The following is a 20,626-nucleotide window of genomic DNA, read 5'->3' on the forward strand; positions in this document are numbered from 1 at the left end:
ATGAAAAATTTGTAAGAAATTTCATTTGCTATAAAAAAGATCCGAGGTCAAAACCGAAACCGAAAATCATTACTACTTCTCGAGATATTCGGCTTTTTAAGTAAGGCTTTATAGAATTTTTATAGAAGACATGTATTAAAAAATTTATGAAAATTCAGATAGCGGTTTTGACCTCGGACCTTTTTTATAGCAAATGAAATTTCCTATAAATTTTTAATGTATATTTTTCTATAGCTCTTGTCATTTACGAGATATATACAAAAAATGCGAAATTCGGGGAAAAAACGAGTTTAGAGCTACTACCTCGCCGGTGTGAGTTACGACTTTGTTGCACCGGGCACTTTGTATGAGTGAAGGATTCTGAGAAATATGCGTGTAAGGTCAAAACTATAAAAAATCAATATTGTAGTGTATTTTCAATGGAAAATTTTCACATGCCTTGGTCAAGTTCTTAATGTTACTATTAAGGGCAAAAATTTTCAGGGAACTTTTTTAGGGTATTTCCAAAGAAATTTCGTGACGGGAGTGAAGAAATTTTATAGTTCAAAAAAAAAAAAAACACCCTACTATATATATATATATGTATATAAATGTCGGATACTTTTTGCAGATTTAAAAATTCGATTAATGCTGTTTAAATGAGTTAAGCATCCACCCACTCTACCCGGGAAAAACTGGGCCATCCTAATAAGACAGCTTAGTTCACCACAGCTGAGAACACGACAACACAACTCACCAAGCCTATGCACAAACAAACTTATCAAAATGGATGGAAAACGAGAAAGCAGACACATTTTCGTAACACATCTTATCAACATTCGTTTTATACCTTCAAAAAGAAACGTTGACCACACGGTTCCTACGCGCTGACCTTTTTCGCATATCAACATTTGTAAACATATGTATATATGGACACATTCTCTAACATACGGATCCGCGTCAACTCGATCGCCAACACCGGCGAATAACTCTCGGAATTGGAATCTCGCCGCCCCTCCCGTGGATTATATTTCCAAACTTTATAAAATATTAATTTGGTGATGTAAATAAAATTATTGAAAAAAAAATAAAGTGTTTACAAGAATAAAGGGGATATTTTCATTTTAATTACCGCAGTGGTAGCTGCAACCCACGATATTGAGTGTACATTTATTCATGGTCCTTCGAGCGTCACGGAAAGGCACTAGTGGAAAAACATAAACCACAATAAACATATTAATATATACTTGTGCGGTGAACAAAAAACAAAAAGTGTGCAGTGAGAAAAAGAACAAAAAAAGTATACCCGCATACTTAAGTACATATAATAAACAAAAATAATAATCAACAGAAGATGCAGTGCAGTACATTTAAAATATATACATACAGTCATACATACATAAAGTGTAACGACAACAAAACGAACAAAAAACAATTTCAGCAGAACAACAGAAAATACAAACGGTTTAAAAATCTAAACCGTCAACCGGGCGCGAAAACCAAACACAAAAATAGAAATAATAACAAATTAAACGAGCGCGAAATTAAAAGAAACTAAAATAAACAAAAATCAAACACACAAAAACCAGGAGAGTCAACTGGAAGCGGAGGATAAGGGATTAGCGTTAAAAGCCCGAATACTCCCAGACACACTCGCACATAAGTAGATATATGTATTATCCTCAAAACTTTTTGATGAAGGATAAAATTTATGTATGTTAAAGATTGCAGTTTTTTAGCACAAAAACTGTAATAATAATTAAAAAAGAAAAAACAAAACGGCTTTAAAAATTTTATATACCAAACTGTTTTAAGTTACGGCTTTATTTTGCGATTTTTGCCTTCTATATTTACCTATGTGTTTTAAAACACATCTATTTAAAATACATAAAGATTAGTACAAATTCAAGTATTTATTTGTAATATGTACCTTTTGACAATACCTCTTATGCTTAATTAAACAAGCGGCGGGAGTGAGTCTTAAAAGGTAATCTAAGGCAAATAGAAAATATAACACGAAAAGAAGAGCAAATAAATTAATCACATAAATTTATATACATACATATATGCATGTCGTTTTACAACAATAATATTCATACCAAACCCAATTTACAAACCTACATAAATACGTACATAAGTGCATAAAACAAAACAAAAAAAAATACCTGTAGGTTAACAATTCCGTTTCGCGCTCTCCTTCTATAGCAAAAATATAGAAGCGTAACTTATGCTTACGTACGACATTGAATCTGCCACTTTCTATATACCCTACGTTGAGTAACACTAAACTATTAAATTTTAAATATTTCACCAAAAAATAAAGGCAAAAGTACCTAATAACTAAGCGGTGCTAGATTTATTTTTAATTAAAACACAAACATACAAAAAGTTCGAATAAATAAAAATTATTAATTCGAAAAACATTCAAATATACGTATTTATATACTTGTATTAAAACATATTCTAATTCCACATTGGCAATTAACCGGCATACCTCTTGTTCTTTGGCGGTATACCTCTTGTTCTCTCTCTAACGAGCTTTCAATTGCTTACGAACAAAGCATAATCATTAGCACAAACAATTCGTACATACTTATGTACAAAGCATATTGATCTCTTCGACGAGCTCTCAATTGCACAAAAACAAGTACATACAAGTCCAATTATTAGGGTGTAACTATATATCCAAATAAGGACATAAGAAATATGATAAAAGTGCGGTTTTAGGAAAAATATAATAATAATAAATAAATAAATAAAATTAAATATATTTTCAAACAAAATATAAAAAAACTCTTATTTGCTTAAAAGAGTACACAGTTTTCTACACCTTACCGCTTCATATACTTACATAAATCAGTTTAAACTGAGAAAAATTTAATTCCCTTTGGCAAATATTTTAATATATAATATAACAAAAATGGTTAATAACGACACAAATCAAAATGCACCTGCGGGAGCTACACGCACAAAACAGGTTGTTAAATTCATTTCAGAAAGTGACGATTCACGAAAACTCGAAATCGTTATTAGAAATAAAAAGCCAAAATCTTAAAAATTTTTGGACTCGCCTCCAAGCGGCTTATGACGCCATACTAGAATCTGACGATTCAGACTTGCTACATAATTTTAAATCATCGGCTTACGATATTTACGAAAACTGCTTAGACCAGTTCGAAGAAACAAAAGCTATGATCTCCGATCAACTGAAGCTAATAAAAGCAATTGGACCTACTCTCCACAGTAGAGTAGAGCTGCCACAAATACTCGTAGACAGTCAAATGGCAAGTTCAGGCATCCACCTCGAGGTGCCCGCATGTGACATAGAAACCTTTTACGGAGGTTATGAAGAATGGCCGTCCTTCCGGGACATGTTTTCGGCCGTGTACATAAATCATCCTCAATTATCACATGCGCAAAAATTGTATCACCTCAGATACAAAACTAAAGGTCAAGCAGGCATAATAGTCAAACAGTTCGCATTAAATGACGACAATTCCAATTTGGCTTGGGAAGCTCTAAAAGCTAGATATGAAGACGACAGAATACTGGTCGATAAGCAAGTAACGACACTAATGAACTTGCCAAAAATTAAGAAAGGAACAAGTGTAGAATTCATCAAACTAGAATCCACTGTTTCAAATTGTTTGTCGATTCTGTCGACACTAAATATTCCCACAGACAGCTGGGACCCAATTCTGGTAAGCATTTGCACCGCCGCATTACCAGAAAAGTCGTTACTTCTATGGAAGCAATCGCTCTCATCACGAAAAAAGTGCCCAACGTGGCAACAAATGAAAGATTTTCTCACCACCCAATATGAAATTGCGGAAAGGTTAGAAGAAACAAGTAAGGAAGGGCTAAGTTCGGGTGTCACCGAACATTTTATACTCTCGCATTTACATATTTTTCAAATACCGTATTTGTGTAAAGTTTTATTCCGCTATCATCATTGGTTTCTAATGTATATATTATATAGAGAAGGCATGAGATGGAATTCAAAATAGCGTTATATTGGAAGAAGGCGTGGTTGTGAACCGATTTCACCCATATTTCGTACATGTCATCAGGGTGTTAAGAAAATATTAAATACCGAATTTCATTGAAATCCGTCGAGTAGTTCCTGAGATATGGTTTTTGGTCCATAAGTGGGCGACGCCACGCCCATTTTCAATTTTTAAAAAAAGCTTGAGTGCAGCTTCCTTCTGTAATTTCTTCCGTAAAATTTAGTGTTTCTAACGTTTTTTGTTAGTCGGTTAACGCACTTTTAGTGATTTTCAACATAACCTTTGTATGGGAGGTGGGCGTGGTTATTATCCGATTTCTTCCATTTTTAAACTGTATATTGAAATGCTTGAAGGAATCGACTCTATAGAGTTTGGTTGATATAGCTATAGTAGTTTCCGAGATATGTACAAAAAACTTAGTAGGGGGCGGGGCCACGCCCACTTTTCCAAAAAATTACGTCCAAACATGCATTTCTCTAGTGTGATCGTTTGTGCCAAATTTCATTTTAATAGCTTTATTTATGGCTTAGTTATGACGCTTTATAGGTTTTCGGTTTCCGCCATTTTGTGGGCGTGGCAGTGGTCCGATTTTGCCCATCTTCGAACTTAACCTTCTTATGGAGCCAATATATACGTATACCAAGTTTCATTACGATATCTCAATTTTTACTCAAGCTACAGCTTGCACGGACGGACGGACAGACAGACATCCGGATTTCAACTCTACTCGTCATCCTGATCACTTTGGTATATATAACCCTATATCTGACTCTTTTAGTTTAAGGACTTACAAACAACCGTTATGTGAACAAAACTATAATACTCTCTTTAGCAACTTTGTTGCGAGAGTATAAAAATAATGAAAACTAAGATCATTAAACACGACCAAAATAGAAGCTTCAATATACCCCAAGCTAGAAGCTTTCACAAAACGCACTCGTTCATATCCGAACAGAAAAAACACACGTCATGCGAACTATGCACAAGAAGGCATAAGCTTAAAACTTGCGATAAGTTTAAAAAATTAAATATTAACGAAAGGAACAACTTTGTCAGATTAAAAAGACTCTGTACAAACTGCTTGTCCCATACACACAATCTTAAAAATTGCAAAAGCAAATATAATTGCTTATATTGTCACAAAAGACACAATTCAATGCTTAATTACAGCAGATATCCCATCTCACCCCAAGGAAGCGCTTATACACAAAGAACCACGGGTATAATTGCAAAAGCAAATCCCGAAAACCAAAATTTAAAAATTGCCAAGAGACACCATGTTGCTCAAAGGCACAAAAAATTCAAACGCTGCACAGCGAAATGCAAAGTGGACTAGTTGCAGAACCAGTTTCCACCATACCAACTCAAGTTGAGGACAAATACCTTAATTCAAAATTAAGACAATTTCAAAAGTCAAGGAAACTTCTCCCTATAATAAACAAAACTCTAGAAGATCAGTATTGTGAAGACTTCTCCAAAGCCACAACCACTCGATAAAATAATGGCCGGTACGTCGTACGACTACCACTAGAGCCAGAATTTTCCAATACTCCACAAATTGGTATAAAAAACAAAGTCAGAGTTACCTTCAGTCGATATATTAAAAGCACATAAAACTTTCGGCCCCGCAGTATGGCTTTCGCCAATAATGATACAAATATCCTGCTTAAAAAATCATAAGTTATGTGGCGCGCTACTAAACGAAAATTAGTGCATTCGCACTTAAATATAAAATATAACAAAATTGTCTCCAAAAGTCGAAAAATCGACACATTTTATACAATATTGCCCCATAGAGGCTTACATTTTCAAAAATAAATAAAATATAAAAGGAAGTTAAGGGATCACTATACTCCCAATGCGATACAGTGACGCACCTACACTTACAAAAGGCAAAGGTCGTTCTTATCGTATCTATCTAAGCGCTCCTCATATGGGTGGGTAACGGGAATCAGCTATACAAAGCATCAACTTAATTATGAAGAATTCTCTACTTCCCGAATCGAAGCCGTTCTCCATTCACGGCCACTCTCTCGCGAGACCTATATTCTTCTACTCAAACCTCAAAGCAAAGATGCACGCACTCTGGCCATATCTGAGTCAGACGTGGCTACGCTATATTTCACAATAATAAAGAAATGCAAACTATTGTAGATAAACGGCAAATATAATAACTAGTAGTTACAAACTCATAAATCCTTAAAAATATATTTTATTACTGTATGCATATAAAAGCAAATATGGTACATACCATACCAAATACTATGTTTAAAACCAACATTTATAGCATGTGTTCTGCGCCCTCGGCTACTCTACCAGCAGTACGCCGAAATACGAGTACATGCAACAGCACAAAAGCGAAATACTAGGCAAAATATTCGCCAAGGGGGCCCAGGATGTTTAAATGAGTTAAGCATCCACCCACTCTATCCGGGAAAAACTGGACCATCCTAATAAGACAGCTTAGTTCACCACAGCTGAGAACACGACAGCACAACTCACCAAGCCTATGCACAAACAAACGTATCAAAAGGGATGGAAAACGAGAAAGCAGACACATTTTCGTAACACATCTTATCAACATTCATTTTATACCTTCGAATAGAAACGTTGACCACACGGTTCCTACGCGCTGACCTTTTTCGCATATCAACATTTGTAAACATACATATATATGGACACATTCGCTAACATACGGATCCGCGTCAACTCGATCGCCAACACCGGCGAATAACTGTCGGAATTGGAATCTCGCCGCCCCTCCCATGGATTATTATTCCAAACCTTATAAAATATAAATTTGGTGATGTAAATAAAATTATTGAAAAACAAGTAAGGAAGGCTAAGTTCGGGTGTCACCGAACATTTTATACTCTCACATGATAAAGTGATAATCGAGATTTCATTATACGTCATTTACATATTTTTCAAATACCGTATTTTTGTAAAGTTTTATTCCGCTATCATCATTGGTTTCTAATATACATATATACTCGTATTATACAGAAAAGGCATCAGATGGAATTCAAAATAGCGTTATATTGGAAGAAGGCGTGGTTGTGAACCGATTTCACCCATATTTCGTACATGTCATCAGGGTGTTAAGAAAATATTATATACCGAATTTCATTGAAATCGGTAAAGTAGTTCCTGAGATATGGTTTTTGGTCCATAAGTGGGCGAGGCCGCACCCATTTTCAATTTTTAAAAAAAGCCTGGGTGCAGCTTCCTTCTGCTTTAGCTATAGTAGTTTCCGAGATATGTACAAAAAACTTAATGGGGGCGGGGCCACGCCCACTTTTCCAAGAAAATTGCGTCCAAATATGCCCCTCCCTAATGCGATCCTTTGTGCAAAATTTCACTTTAATATCTTTATTTATGGCTTAGTTATGACACTTTATAGCTTTTCGGTTTCCGCCATTTTGTGGGCGTGGCAGTGGGCCGATTTTGCCCATCTTCGAACTTAACCTTCTTACGGAGCCAAGGAATACGTGTACCAAGTTTCATCATGATATCTCAATTTTTACTCAAGTTACAGCTTGCACGGACGGACGGACAGACGGACGGACGGACAGACGGACATCCGGATTTCGACTCTACTCGTCGCCCTGATCACTTTGGTATATATAACCCTATATCTGACTCTTTTAGTTTTAGGACTTACACACAACCGTTATGTGAACAAAACTATAATACTCTCGTTAGCAACATTGTTGCGAGAGTATAATAAAGTGTATACAAGAATAAAGCGGATATTTTCATTTTAATTACCGCAGTGGTAGCTGCACCCCACGATATTGAGTGTACACTTATTCAAATGCTTTTTAGTTTTATTTCCCCTTATGGTATATATTTCAGTAAAACAAGTACTATGTATATATGTAAATAATGCTCGTATTGTTTTTGCGTTCTTTTGTTGTTGTAGGCGCGATACGAATCGAAAAGAGAGTTCACCTTGTGCAAGTGTTAACCTCTTAATGCAAATACATATGTAGGTATGTTATTAAATTTTTAATTTCGTTTAATGTAATACGGAGTAGTTATTAGTTAATACATATGTATGTATGTATGTTTGAATTTATATTTTCTTTTATTTTGGGGGAAAGTAAAAATTTGGTCTGTAACACTATGCCTGTGTGCTCCGGGGTTCCTGTCTTATTGTCCTACGCCTGTGCGCTCCGGTTTTCCTTTGTGTTTGATTTTGCTTTATGACTTTGTATGTAATTTGTTTAAAAAGCTTTGTTTTTTTATTATATTTTTACATAAGTACATGTAATTATATACATATATTCATATAAATATATATTATACATATGTTGTTGTTGTTTTAAAACTGAGTTTCGTTTCTGTATATGTATCGGGTAATTTTTTAAGAGCTTGATAACTTTTTTTTAAAAAAAAACGCATAAAATTTGCAAAATCTCATCGGTTCTTTATTTGAAACGTTAGATTGGTTCATGACATTTACTTTTTGAAGATAATTTCATTTAAATGTTGACCGCGGCTGCGTCTTAGGTGGTCCATTCGGAAAGTCAATTTTGGGCAACTTTTTCGAGCATTTCGGCCGGAATAGCCCGAATTTCTTCGGAAATGTTGTCTTCCAAAGCTGGAATAGTTGCTGGCTTATTTCTGTAGACTTTAGACTTGACGTAGCCCCCACAAAAAATAGTCTAAAGGCGTTAAATCGCATGATCTTGGTGGCCAACTTACGGGTCCATTTCTTGAGATGAATTGTTCTCCGAAGTTTTCCCTCAAAATGGCCATAGAATCGCGAGCTGTGTGGCATGTAGCGCCATCTTGTTGAAACCACATGTCAACCAAGTTCAGTTCTTCCATTTTTGGCAACAAAAGTTTGTTAGCATCGAACGATAGCGATCGCCATTCACTGTAACGTTGCGTCCAACAGCATCTTTGAAAAATACGGTCCAATGATTCCACCAGCGTACAAACCACACCAAACAGTGCATTTTTCGGGATGCATGGGCAGTTGGCCACCAAGATCATGCGATTTAACGCCTTTAGACTATTTTTTGTGGGGCTACGTCAAGTCTAAAGTCTACAGAAATAAGCCAGCAACTATTCCAGCTTTGGAAGACAACATTTCCGAAGAAATACGGGCTATTCCGGCCGAAATGCTCGAAAAAGTTGCCCAAAATTGGACTTTCCGAATGGACCACCTAAGACGCAGCCGCGGTCAACATTTAAATGAAATTATCTTCAAAAAGTAAATGTCATGAACCAATCTAACGTTTCAAATAAAGAACCGATGAGATTTTGCAAATTTTATGCGTTTTTTTTTTAAAAAAAAGTTATCAAGCTCTTAAAAAATCACCCGATATATGTGTATCTTTCTTTTTATCTTTTATTTGTCACTGCAATGCACTTACCTTTTCACTTCATTCATTTTGTTTTATTCTTTTTATTTCACTTTTTATGTGTTTTAATGTCACTGCACTCGTATGTTTTAAAATTTCTGTAAGCTCGAAGGACCATGTTGATTTTCTAGAAAATTCCACGCACTCACCGTTCAGAACGTAATACATGTAAAATAAATTACACACAATTCCCCAAGAATTTATACAAAATTTTTATTTTATGATATCCCCAAGAACTTGAATACAAAATTCCGAACGAAATTTATTTTATTTTATTTTTTAAATGTAGATGTTCGCAAGTTAGAACTCGGGATGAGCAGAACACGGCTTTCGACAGCGGATCGCAAAAAGAAGTGAAGTTCTTTCTCCGTCCCCTTTGTTCTTTTTTTGTTGTGGTGTAAAATGCAGTGGTATCGTAGTTGGTGTGATGTGGATTGTAGGTGATGTCGAGGTGAGTGTGGTGAATGTATCGTGTTAGTGATGGATATTTTAATGTGGTAAGTGTAGCGCATTATTGATGTGGGATTATTGCTATGGTTAGGTATTCGGTGTTGATATGGCACTTGCGGACTACATGTTGTGTGGGGCAGGGGATTGAGACTCATTTAGTTACCATCAAAAACTTTTCAAGCCCTAGGTACCGGGTATTTAGACCTCAGTACCTATAGTTGACTTTTGATCCGAAATATCGATCAATGTGTAAAATATATAATTGAAATTCAGGGGCAAATGTTCTCTGACAATGGGAAGTCTGAGTGCCAAATATGGGATGAATCGGACCAATACTTTTCTGAGCATCAATATACCTCATATAAAGATTTTCGAACTACTGGGTGACTTTGTACCGCATATATTGACCAATATAACAGTGTATGTTTGTGCTTAAAATAGATAAATGTGAGTGTAAACTTAACCTATCCCCTATCTAACTAATATCATCTGTGAGAACTAAATATCTATACACAATTTGGTCTACATAACCCACGCAAACAATACAATGCGAAAACCACCCCACTTCGAGAAACAGGAGAAATCAAAAATGCAGACAAAATAACAAACATGAATACACAGCCGTAAAACCGCCATCCCAGCAACACACGCCATTTCAGCACAACATGTTACAAAAGCACAGGCTTAACGAAGAGTTAGATGACCGATGATCAGTCAGTCAACACGAAACTGTGACCGGCACTAGACTACGCAGTGCGTTGATCCTCTGGCTAGTCGTGGTACCCTGGCTTGTGAATGCCGTCTCTTAAGGGTGAGCTTGGTAGTGTGTTGATCCTCTGACCAACTCAACCCTTAACAGTGCGGTCGCTAATGCGGTTTTCCATGGTGTGGGTCCTTGCGCGGCTATATTGAGTGATTCAACAGGACACCGCCAACGAAGCCCACACGAGTGCCGGCCGAAGTATTCATCGTGGCACAGGAGTGTTCATGCACGCCACAAGACATCGTGAGCGGAGTCTACACGAGCGCCGGCTGAAATAGTTGAGCGTGGTCGTCGTGGCACAGAGCAGAACGTCGCCCAGAGAGCACAGTAAAGCAGGAAACGGTATTGCACTAAAGGGATACGCTGAAATGTTAAGGCCTAATAGCAGAGACATCGAATTCCCCTCCTCCCTTCCTCACCGCCCGTAGTGATCAAAATTTGTCAAAAGTTGAGCCCGTAGAAATCGGCCATTATTTTTTGTTTTCATTTGAACAATATTGCCATAGCTCAATACGCATATATGCATAGTTTTGTACACATTTCAATTACAATTTTTCATAATATAAAATATCAAAACTTAAATCAAACTATTAAAAAATAGTTTATATATTTAAAAATAATATCATTCGACTCTGATTTTTAGTTAGTTTAAGAAAATTGCAAACATATTGAAGACAATTCGCTTTTTATCAACAAATACATAATTGTGAATTTGAAAATGGATGTCGACGAACGTTTTATAGAAAACTTAATTGGAAATGTTGAAAAACAGAAATGTTTGTACGACAAACGAGATGCCTTTTATGTTAATCGTATAAGCAAAGAAAAGGCTTGGAAAGTAGTCGGGAGAAATATGTCGATAAAAGTGGTATGTACATATGTATTATATACTACTTGTATAAGCATTAAATTCCATGCCCAAGGTTCTAAGGGAATACACTTAGTAAGTATATAAATATATACACATATATATATAAATTTAATAGTGGGTGTGGTGCATGCCATCTTTAGGTGAAAACTCACATCTCAGGACCTGCTCGATTAAGGGGGGTGTTAACGCCGCCCCGCCCAATTTCTTTTGCCACGTCTGTATCAGCAGAGTAATATTTTCTTTCTTCCTTTTCGAAGTTTTTTCGAAGCCATAATTAGCGCGCAACTAAACACTAACTAAAAAAGTTGCGCGCGCTCTCTCCTTTTGCGACCGTTCAGAGATACAGACGTGGTAAGTGTGTTTCCAATTATATTATAATTAAATATATTTATTATATGAAACCCTTTGTTTTATTTAACTGGCTTGGAATAAATTTGCGCCGACCGTTTCCCCACGGCCAACCACGAGCGAGCACCGTGCTCCACCACCCGAATTATCATTGGTCCTTCGAGCCGGATAACACTTAACAAGTTGATTTTTATTTAAAGTGAAAGTGCATAATTTGCCCAATTTAGCAACACGCAAGTTACAGCCAAACATATTTTGGATCTGTGTTCTGCAAGCTATAAGGCAATAGATTGGTTAATTTGTGCATCATTTATGTACAAAACCCATTGTGCTGTGTGAAGTGGAGACCAAAACTTATTTTTGGCACTCTACCCACAAAATCAACGCACAAGATTGCAGGTAGTATTGTACTTCATTTAAGTACAACAATAAATACACCTGACAAATGCACTGAATATTTCACTTTGTAAAAAAAAAAAAAAAAACACACACACTGTTATTCGAAAAAAATTATAAATTTCTTGGACGCACAAACCTCGCCTGGGAGCGTCAACAATCTCTCTCGGTTTTTGTGTTTTCTTGTGGTTAAATTGAGTCTAGTCGCTCAACTCTGCCTTTCCATATATTGCTCGAATAGCAATAAGGGCAAGCAGCAATAACGCAGCTGCAGTTTCGCGAGTGAACAAAAAAAAAATACAAAAATTAAAACAAGTGAAGTGAGCAAGAAAGCCAAGCAGCAAAGGCAAAGACGCACAGGCAAAGTAGCACTAGCAAAACTGCAAAGGCAGAGCAGCTAAGGCTAAGCAACAAAGAGAGAGCAGCACCCGCAGAGCAGCACCGGCAAAGCAGCACAGGCAAGCAGCAAAGGGAGAGCAGCAAAGGCAAAGCAGCGCAGCAGCCATCAAAGAAGGACAGCAACAAACAAATAGTATAGTGTTAAATTAAATAACCCAGTGAACAAAAGTGAAAGTGAAGTGCTTGTGAATTTTTATCTGTATTTGTATTTGGATTTTAATAAAGCAATAAAGCACAAAGCAATTTTGTTTGTGTACATACATATTTAGAGACTAGGCTTGCAAGTTCATTGGGCCGATTACCCAGCAATTTAAATTTTGGAAAAATACTTTGAGGAAATACTTCACTAAATTTGCAAGTGCAAGTACAAGTGCATTGGGCCGATTACCCAGCAAGCACATTCTAATTAAATTCGAAAAAATACTTTGCGAAAATAGTTTTAAATTTATTAATTTTTTTTGTGCCTTCGAATATTCACGCTTCACTAAACAACGCACTACTAATTTGTAGTTTGCCCGTGATTGGTTCTATAACTTTTGAACTTTTGCAACATATTTGCAAATATTTTTTAAATTTTAATTTCAAATTTTAGATCCGATTTTGTGCAACATTTTTGCAGTTCCGGTTCAATTTTCGAAAACAATGGAATCCATCAGAGCCTTTACCACAGCTGCAGACGCTCTACTGGAGTTTGAGGAGTCTTTTACTCCAACAGCAAACAACCAAAGTGCCTACTCTCTGGAAGTACAACAAACTGAACTGAAATCTCTGTGGTGCAGAGGTAAAGTCAGAATACAAGTTGAGTTTGCCAAAGGTGGATCCTTTTGACACAAGCTCAATTGATGACATTAAGCTTAAATATTCAAGCTGTTACCACGCGTATGTGTGTTGCGCGGCCTTGATGGGCGAACACATGCACAACCTCACGGCGTTCAACCAAAGCCCAACTTCAAATTCAACGGTGATTCAACCTGAACGGTTACAACAAACGGTAGAACCCGTGAGGTATACCATCAACTTACCGCCATGTGATACCGAAATATTTCATGGCGATGTTTTACAATGGCCCTCATTTAGGGATTTATTTGCCGCCATTTATGGGAATAACCCAAGGCTATCTCCGGTAGAAAAGTTATTCCATTTGAATCAAAAAACACGAGGTGAAGCAAAAGCTATTGTTTCGAAAGCGCCACTGACGAATGACGGAGTGCTTGTTAACACACAATTAAATTAAAGAATCTGAGACCGAACTCAGAAATTTACAGCGGGAGATAAATAGCTGCATTTCAGCTTTACAAATACATGGCATCAATGTAGATAGCTGGGATGCCATATTTACGTATTTGTGTTCTATCTGACTGCCGGACTATACACTGTCGCTTTGGGAACAATCTCTGGATTCGGATTCAGAGACCCCAAAATGAGTTAGACAAGTTTCTAACCAAACGGGTTAAAACGCTAGAGAGAGTATCAAACTTCAAAGGCGAGCTGAGTACTCAACCTAATACTAAGTCGGCTGATGGTTTAGGTCGGATACCAACCTTGCAGTCAAGGATTGGATCCAAACCCATCAATTCCCATCACGTTAAGACAAACAATATTAAATGTAAACTGTGATCATCTCAATCACACATTTTGAAAACTTGTCAAAGATTCATTGAGATGCAGCCTAATGCACGGTTAAATGCTGTCAGAAAACTCCACGTCTGCCTAAACTGTTTATCGGACTCACATGAAGTCAAAAATTGTAAAAGTCTGTTTAATTGTAATAAATGTAAACAGAGACATCACTCTATGATTCACCGGGTTCAGAGTGAGGATATAGCTCAGATATCTAACAGAACCAACACTTCTGAGATTTCTACTAAATCTCATATGGCCTCTATTAAGGCCAATATTTCAAATGTGCCTACCAGTCGAAGCATGCTCTTAGGTACAGCCATGGTGACCATATGTCACAACGAGAGCACCTTCGCTGTCAGAGCCCTGATTGATTCGGGATCTGAAGCCACCTTCGTAAGCAATAGTCTGCAAAAACGCTCACATCTGGCAAGCAAAAGGGTCAGCACCCGAGTTTCAGGACTGAATAATACCATAGCAGGACGAGTTCAATCGGTATGCTCGATCACAATTGGCTCGCCCCGTAACAAAAGTTTAAGACTAGAAGCGGAGGCATTGGTACTGCCAAAATTGACTGGACTGCTTCCATCCAGATCAATAAACCCTTCAATTATTACAGGGATACCCAATATCCCCTTAGCGGATAATAATTTCTATACGAGTCAAAAGGTTGACTTGTTGATCGGAGCAGATCTTTACCCGAAAATTATACTAAATGGGGTAAAATCGAAAATTTTCGGATCCATCGCTTAACAACGTACGGTGTTCGGTTGGATTTTAACAGGTTCCGTTCCCTCCGAAGAAACAAAAATAAATGGTAAAGGCGACAGACAAAATTCAATGATAAGTCAACAACAAACAAAAACTCAATTTTGTAGCGAAAATAATACCTACTGATTTTATATTTTTACAACAGCAACAACATCAGCAGCAGCAGCAACAACAGGATCATGCCAGCAACGATGGCAGAACAAATGATGCGCCCGGCTCATCGAATCACACCGATACACATGGTGGCGCATTTCGAGCACCCGGCGTTGGGATGCAATAGCACAACAGTGACCAGGTATCTTGCAGTAGTCCGTCGCAACAACACAATTCGATGCCACACCTGCAGGCATTCCACGGCGGCCTGCACTCGCATTTGTTGCGCAACCAGCAACATGCTGCAGCCGCAACGAAACGAGAATCCGCAAAAGCAAAAAGACGGAAGAATCGTGATCCCGACAAGCTCTTCTTGCTCTCACTCTACGAGGAGATCAAACGTGTATCCGAAGAGATTCGACTCAATGTCAAGGGCGAACTCATACAGGTGCTCAAAAACACCAGAAAAAACCACCGGTGAAACAAGAGGAATCCCAATCAATAACACATGCATAATCCTCAGCGTCGTCAACGAGCAAACAAAGTACGACCACCACAAATGTCAAGATACAATTGTCACAGCATGCACAAATAACGCACAGCATGTATCAGCTGCAAAGAAATACGAGAAGATGAAAAGGAATCATCGCCACAATCTAAAGTCGAACGCGTGTCGACTTCAGTCGTAGCGCTACACGCACAACAATAGAAATGGAAGAGAAATCATTGACAATCGGCACGACAAATTCGGACCTTTCTCAACCGTGTCAATCGACGCCATCAGTCACGCAAAGCTCTGACCATCGAAGCCTCTCCCGCATACCACACGTCCAAGATCGAGCCAGACTCGAGTCGTCTCGCCGACTTCGGCGTGCTGGTAACTTCCTTTCGGATTGGCGGCATGGCAACGATCGACTGAGACTCGAATCGTCTCAGCGACATTGCCCGGACCGAGCGGAACTCCATTCGTTCCGCCGGCCACCTCATCCGAGGCGAAGGCGTGGACGAGACGCTTGAAGTCAAGCAGATGTACGCCGTATCATCAAGGATAGGCAAGCAACTCTACCTTGTCAGCAAAGAAGTGCGCAGTAATAACAGTGCGTTCTATGATTAGCCCGAGTTCTACTAGTCAGCGCTAGTTGCAGTAATCTTGGGAGCGGACGTTTACTCCCGGCTCATGTTGTCCGGGTTACAACTAGCGGCAGTGGGTCAACTCATCGCCCAAAATACGACCCTGTGATATAGTATCCGCTGTCGTATAGGATCAGCACAGTAAAGTGCACTGGCTGCCAACGCCTCTCACATTCACCGCCTACCCAAGATCGAGTTAGACTCGAGTCGTCTCGCCGACCTCGGAAGGTGGTGACTTCGATGCAAATTGGCGGCATGGTAATGAACGACTGAGATTCGATTCATCTCAGCGGCATTTCCCGGACCGAACCAGACTCGATTCGTATCGTCGGCCACCCCATCTGCAAAGAAGACGTGCAGAAAATGCAGGAGCCAGGTAGTTAAGTTAGCTTTAAGTAATTTATTGTAAACTACATTTGCAGTAATACTGCAAGGCGGGGAGAATGTTAACGCCGCCCCGCCCAATTTCTTTTGCCACGTCTGTATCAGCAGAGTAATATATTTCTTTCTTCCTTTTCGAAGTTTTTTCGAATCCATAATTAGCGCGCAACTAAACACTAACTAAAAAAGTTGCGCGCGCTCTCTCCTTTTGCGACCGTTCAGAGATACAGACGTGGTAAGTGTGTTTCCAATTATATTATAATTAAATATATTTATTATATGAAACCCTTTGTTTTATTTAACTGGCTTGGAATAAATTTGCGCCGACCGTTTCCCCACGGCCAACCACATCAACGGAACGAGCGAACACCGTGCTCCACCACCCGAATTTTCAGGGGGGGTAAGGTTTGTTTCGTCGAAAAAAGAGCTTTCTTCGTGAATTTTGTTAGAAAAAATTATTACTGCAGGTTTATTCTACTTACTATTATATGAAAGTACAACATTTGAAGGATACTTAAAAAAAAGTTTTATCGAAAAATAGCGAGGAGTAACGGATTTATCGTCGATCTATGCAGGCACTTCGAAAACAAGTTGTCGTGCGGTGACCAGCCTACAGCATCACTGGATCATCTGAAACCAAAAACTTAAAATGCTTTCTTTAGTTTATTAGTTTATCTTTCAATTGACGTCGAGTTTTTTTTTTTATTTTTCAATTTTTCAATTTTTGGTACCATTTTCAAGCCAAAATGACGATTTTGGACGAAAAAATCGTCCTATTTGTTATTGTAAAATTCTTAGAAATTAAAACTCGACGTCATTCGAGAGCTATATATAAGTAGAATATTTGTACAAAATTTCAAAACGATCGATGCAGTAGTTTTTTCTGTAGGCTGGTAACCGACTTTAAAAACGACATATTTGGGAAAATCGGTTCAAAGTTTTGTACACTCCGCGCAGGTAGTTAGAGGTACCGTTATTCAACCTGCTGTAACTTCATTAGTTTTTCTCCGAATGACCTAAAGCTTTAACACAATATTCTTGAGATGTTGATGGTTCAGAAAATAAAAAGTAAAAAAAAATGGAAAAAAAAGTTGTCAAACCTTACCCCCCCCCTTAACTTATTAGTTTTAGCATGTAACATTGTGCTGTTATTCCTATAATACAGTGTGAAAATTGTGAAATAGAAACTCAAACGCAATTACTTCCCATTTAACACATTTTTAAATTACATATGATTCTTTCACTTTAGAGTATACAAAGGAAGGACTATACTATATTGAAATAAAAACATGCGCGAATAATACCTTTAAGGTATGCCATCTCAAGTCTAAAAACTGTCAAAATCGGACCATAACACACGTTGTACATTATAGTCATTCAAAAGTCTACTCTCCGTTCCTCATTCCTTTGACAGTCTCTTCGTTAACTTTTTGAGTGAAACATACGGCAGCGTATGCATATTATAGTTAGGCATTTACCCTCCCACAGCATTCTCTTCGGGTGACGACATTACAACGCGGGAGACAGTATTCAAACACAAATCGTAACTATAAGTAAGATTTTAACAAAAAGCTAAATAAATAACGATCCGAAAAGATCACCACAGTTTACAACTTTATTGCAACGAACCCTGGACACGGCGAGTATACCCCTGCAAAATATAAGAAGTAGGCAGCAAAAAGCAAAGCTTTTTATTATGTAGCATGTTAATAGTATAATTGTGTAGATATATAAAAAATTGAGGTGGGAAGACGGAGTCAGGTGAAGAACTTCACGCATGTAAGAAAAGTTCTCTGATTGTATTTCACTTGGGAGTGGCCAGAAACGATTATTTTATATATGACTCACACAGCTCACGACTTCCGGTCCTAGACCAAGTATCCTCTGAGTAGCCAAAGAACATCCGTTTGAAGGTGACCTAAAGTGAAAAAGAAAAACCCGAAATGCGTGAGTATGAAAGGCTTGACAAGCTGTTCAACAGGGGTAGTGATCGAAAATCTACGAAAAGATGCGGCGGCTAACAGAAGGTTTCAAGAACGGAGCATACTCTTGTAGAACACCCAAAGTCGATCTAGTGACTGATGCTCAGAGCATACTAAAATTTTGGAGGGAACACTTCTCCAGCCTGCTGAATGGCAGTGAAAGTGGACGGAATTTAAGTGTGCTCTGCCCAATCCACAAAAAGGGAGACCCCTCAATTTGCGCCAACTACCGTGGGCTAAGCCTCCTCAACATGGAGTATAAGGTTCTATCGAGCGTATGGTGTGAAAGATTAAAGCCCACCATCAACAAATTGATTGGACCTTATCGGTGGGCTGTAGAACGGGAAAATCAATAACCGACCAGATATTCACAATGCGCCAAATCTTAGAAAATACCTGTGAAAAAAGAATCGACACTACCACCCCTTCGTCTATTTCAAAGCTACTTTCGACAGCACGAAAAGGAGCTGCCTTTATGCCGCGAAGTCTGAATTTTGTATCCCCATTCTGGAGATGGCAAAACTAATACGGCTGTGTAAGCTGTGGTTTCAGACAAGGCGACTCTCTTTCGTGTGACTTTTTCAACCACCTTCTGGAGAAAATAATTCGAGCTGCAGAACAAAATCGAGAAGGTACAATCTTCTTTAAGAGTGTACAGCTGGCGTATGCTGATGATATTGACATCATTGGCTTTAACAACAGCGCCGTTAGTTCTGCTTTCTCCAGGATGCGACTGCAGCGAAGCAAATGGGTCTGGCAGTGAGGGAGAGCAAGACGAAATATCTCCTGTTATGAAATAAAACAGTCGCTGCACTCGTGACTAGGCACTCAAGACACTGTTGACAGTCATAACTGCGAAGTTGTAGATAATTTCGTCTATCTTAGAACCAGCATCAACACCAACAACAACGTCAGCCTCGAAACCCAAAGCAGAATATCTCTTGGCAAGAGCTGCTACTTCGGACTAAGCAAGCTATTGAAAAGCCAAGTCCGCTCTCGACGAACAAAAACAAAACTCTTTAAGTCGCTCATTATTCCCGTCATGCTATTTGGTGCAGAGGCATGGACAATGACGATGAAAAAAGTTCTGCGAAAGATTTATGGACCTTTGCGCGTTGGCCACGGCGAATATCGCATTCGATGGAACGATGAGCTGTATGAGACATTGACATAGTTCAGAGAATTAAAAGACAGCGGCTGGAACGCTGTCTACATCATGTCGTTCGAATGGACGGAAACACTCCAGCTATGGAAGTATTCGACGCAGTAGCCGCCGGGGGAGCTGAGGAAGAGGAAGACTTCCACTCCGTTTGAAGGACCAGGTGAAGAAGGACCTGGCTTCGCTTGGAATCTCCCATTGGCGCCACCTTGCGAAAAGAAGAAACGACTGGCTCGCTGTTGTTTACTTGGCTATAACCGCGTAAGCGCTTTCTACGCTAGTAAAAAAGAAGATATATAAAATTGCTTGAATTTCGATTCCGGCAAGTTGCAAGAGTATAAACTTAGCCTTTTCCTACTTGTTTCGTTTATTATCTTTTGTAGTCTTTCATTAACGCAATTTCTCTACGTACTGTTTGAATAATTTTGAAGTCTGCATCACTCATTATGTATATAGTGACGTTTCCATGAATAAAATTATCAAGCAAAAATTGTTTAGCCTTTTCATTTGTCATTTCATCATAATGGATGGTGTCAATTGAATGACCAAAAATGAATGACTCGTCTACTTTATTTTAATCTGATTTAATGAATATTGTTTTTTTTTTAATAGATGTGTTGGATTTTCTGTTAACTGAATAAAATCACCATTGGTTTCTTCCGCTCTATGTTGGGTTACTGGTCACGAGCTATTTGGAAATCTCGTCCAAGTTAGGAATGACGAAGCGATATTGTAGACGAAACCATGACGAATAGTTCCTTTTCGAAAGTACTGGATTATTGGATTTTAGCTATGAAATACGATACGAAATGTGGGATGAAATGAGGCTATGTTGCGGGGTAAATGAATTTCCAATGCATTTCAGTCTCATACCATAATTTCTCTTGATATTCATTTGCCA

Source organism: Bactrocera tryoni, unplaced genomic scaffold (assembly GCF_016617805.1).
Source record: "Bactrocera tryoni isolate S06 unplaced genomic scaffold, CSIRO_BtryS06_freeze2 scaffold_115, whole genome shotgun sequence".
Lineage (NCBI taxonomy): Eukaryota > Metazoa > Arthropoda > Insecta > Diptera > Tephritidae > Bactrocera > Bactrocera tryoni.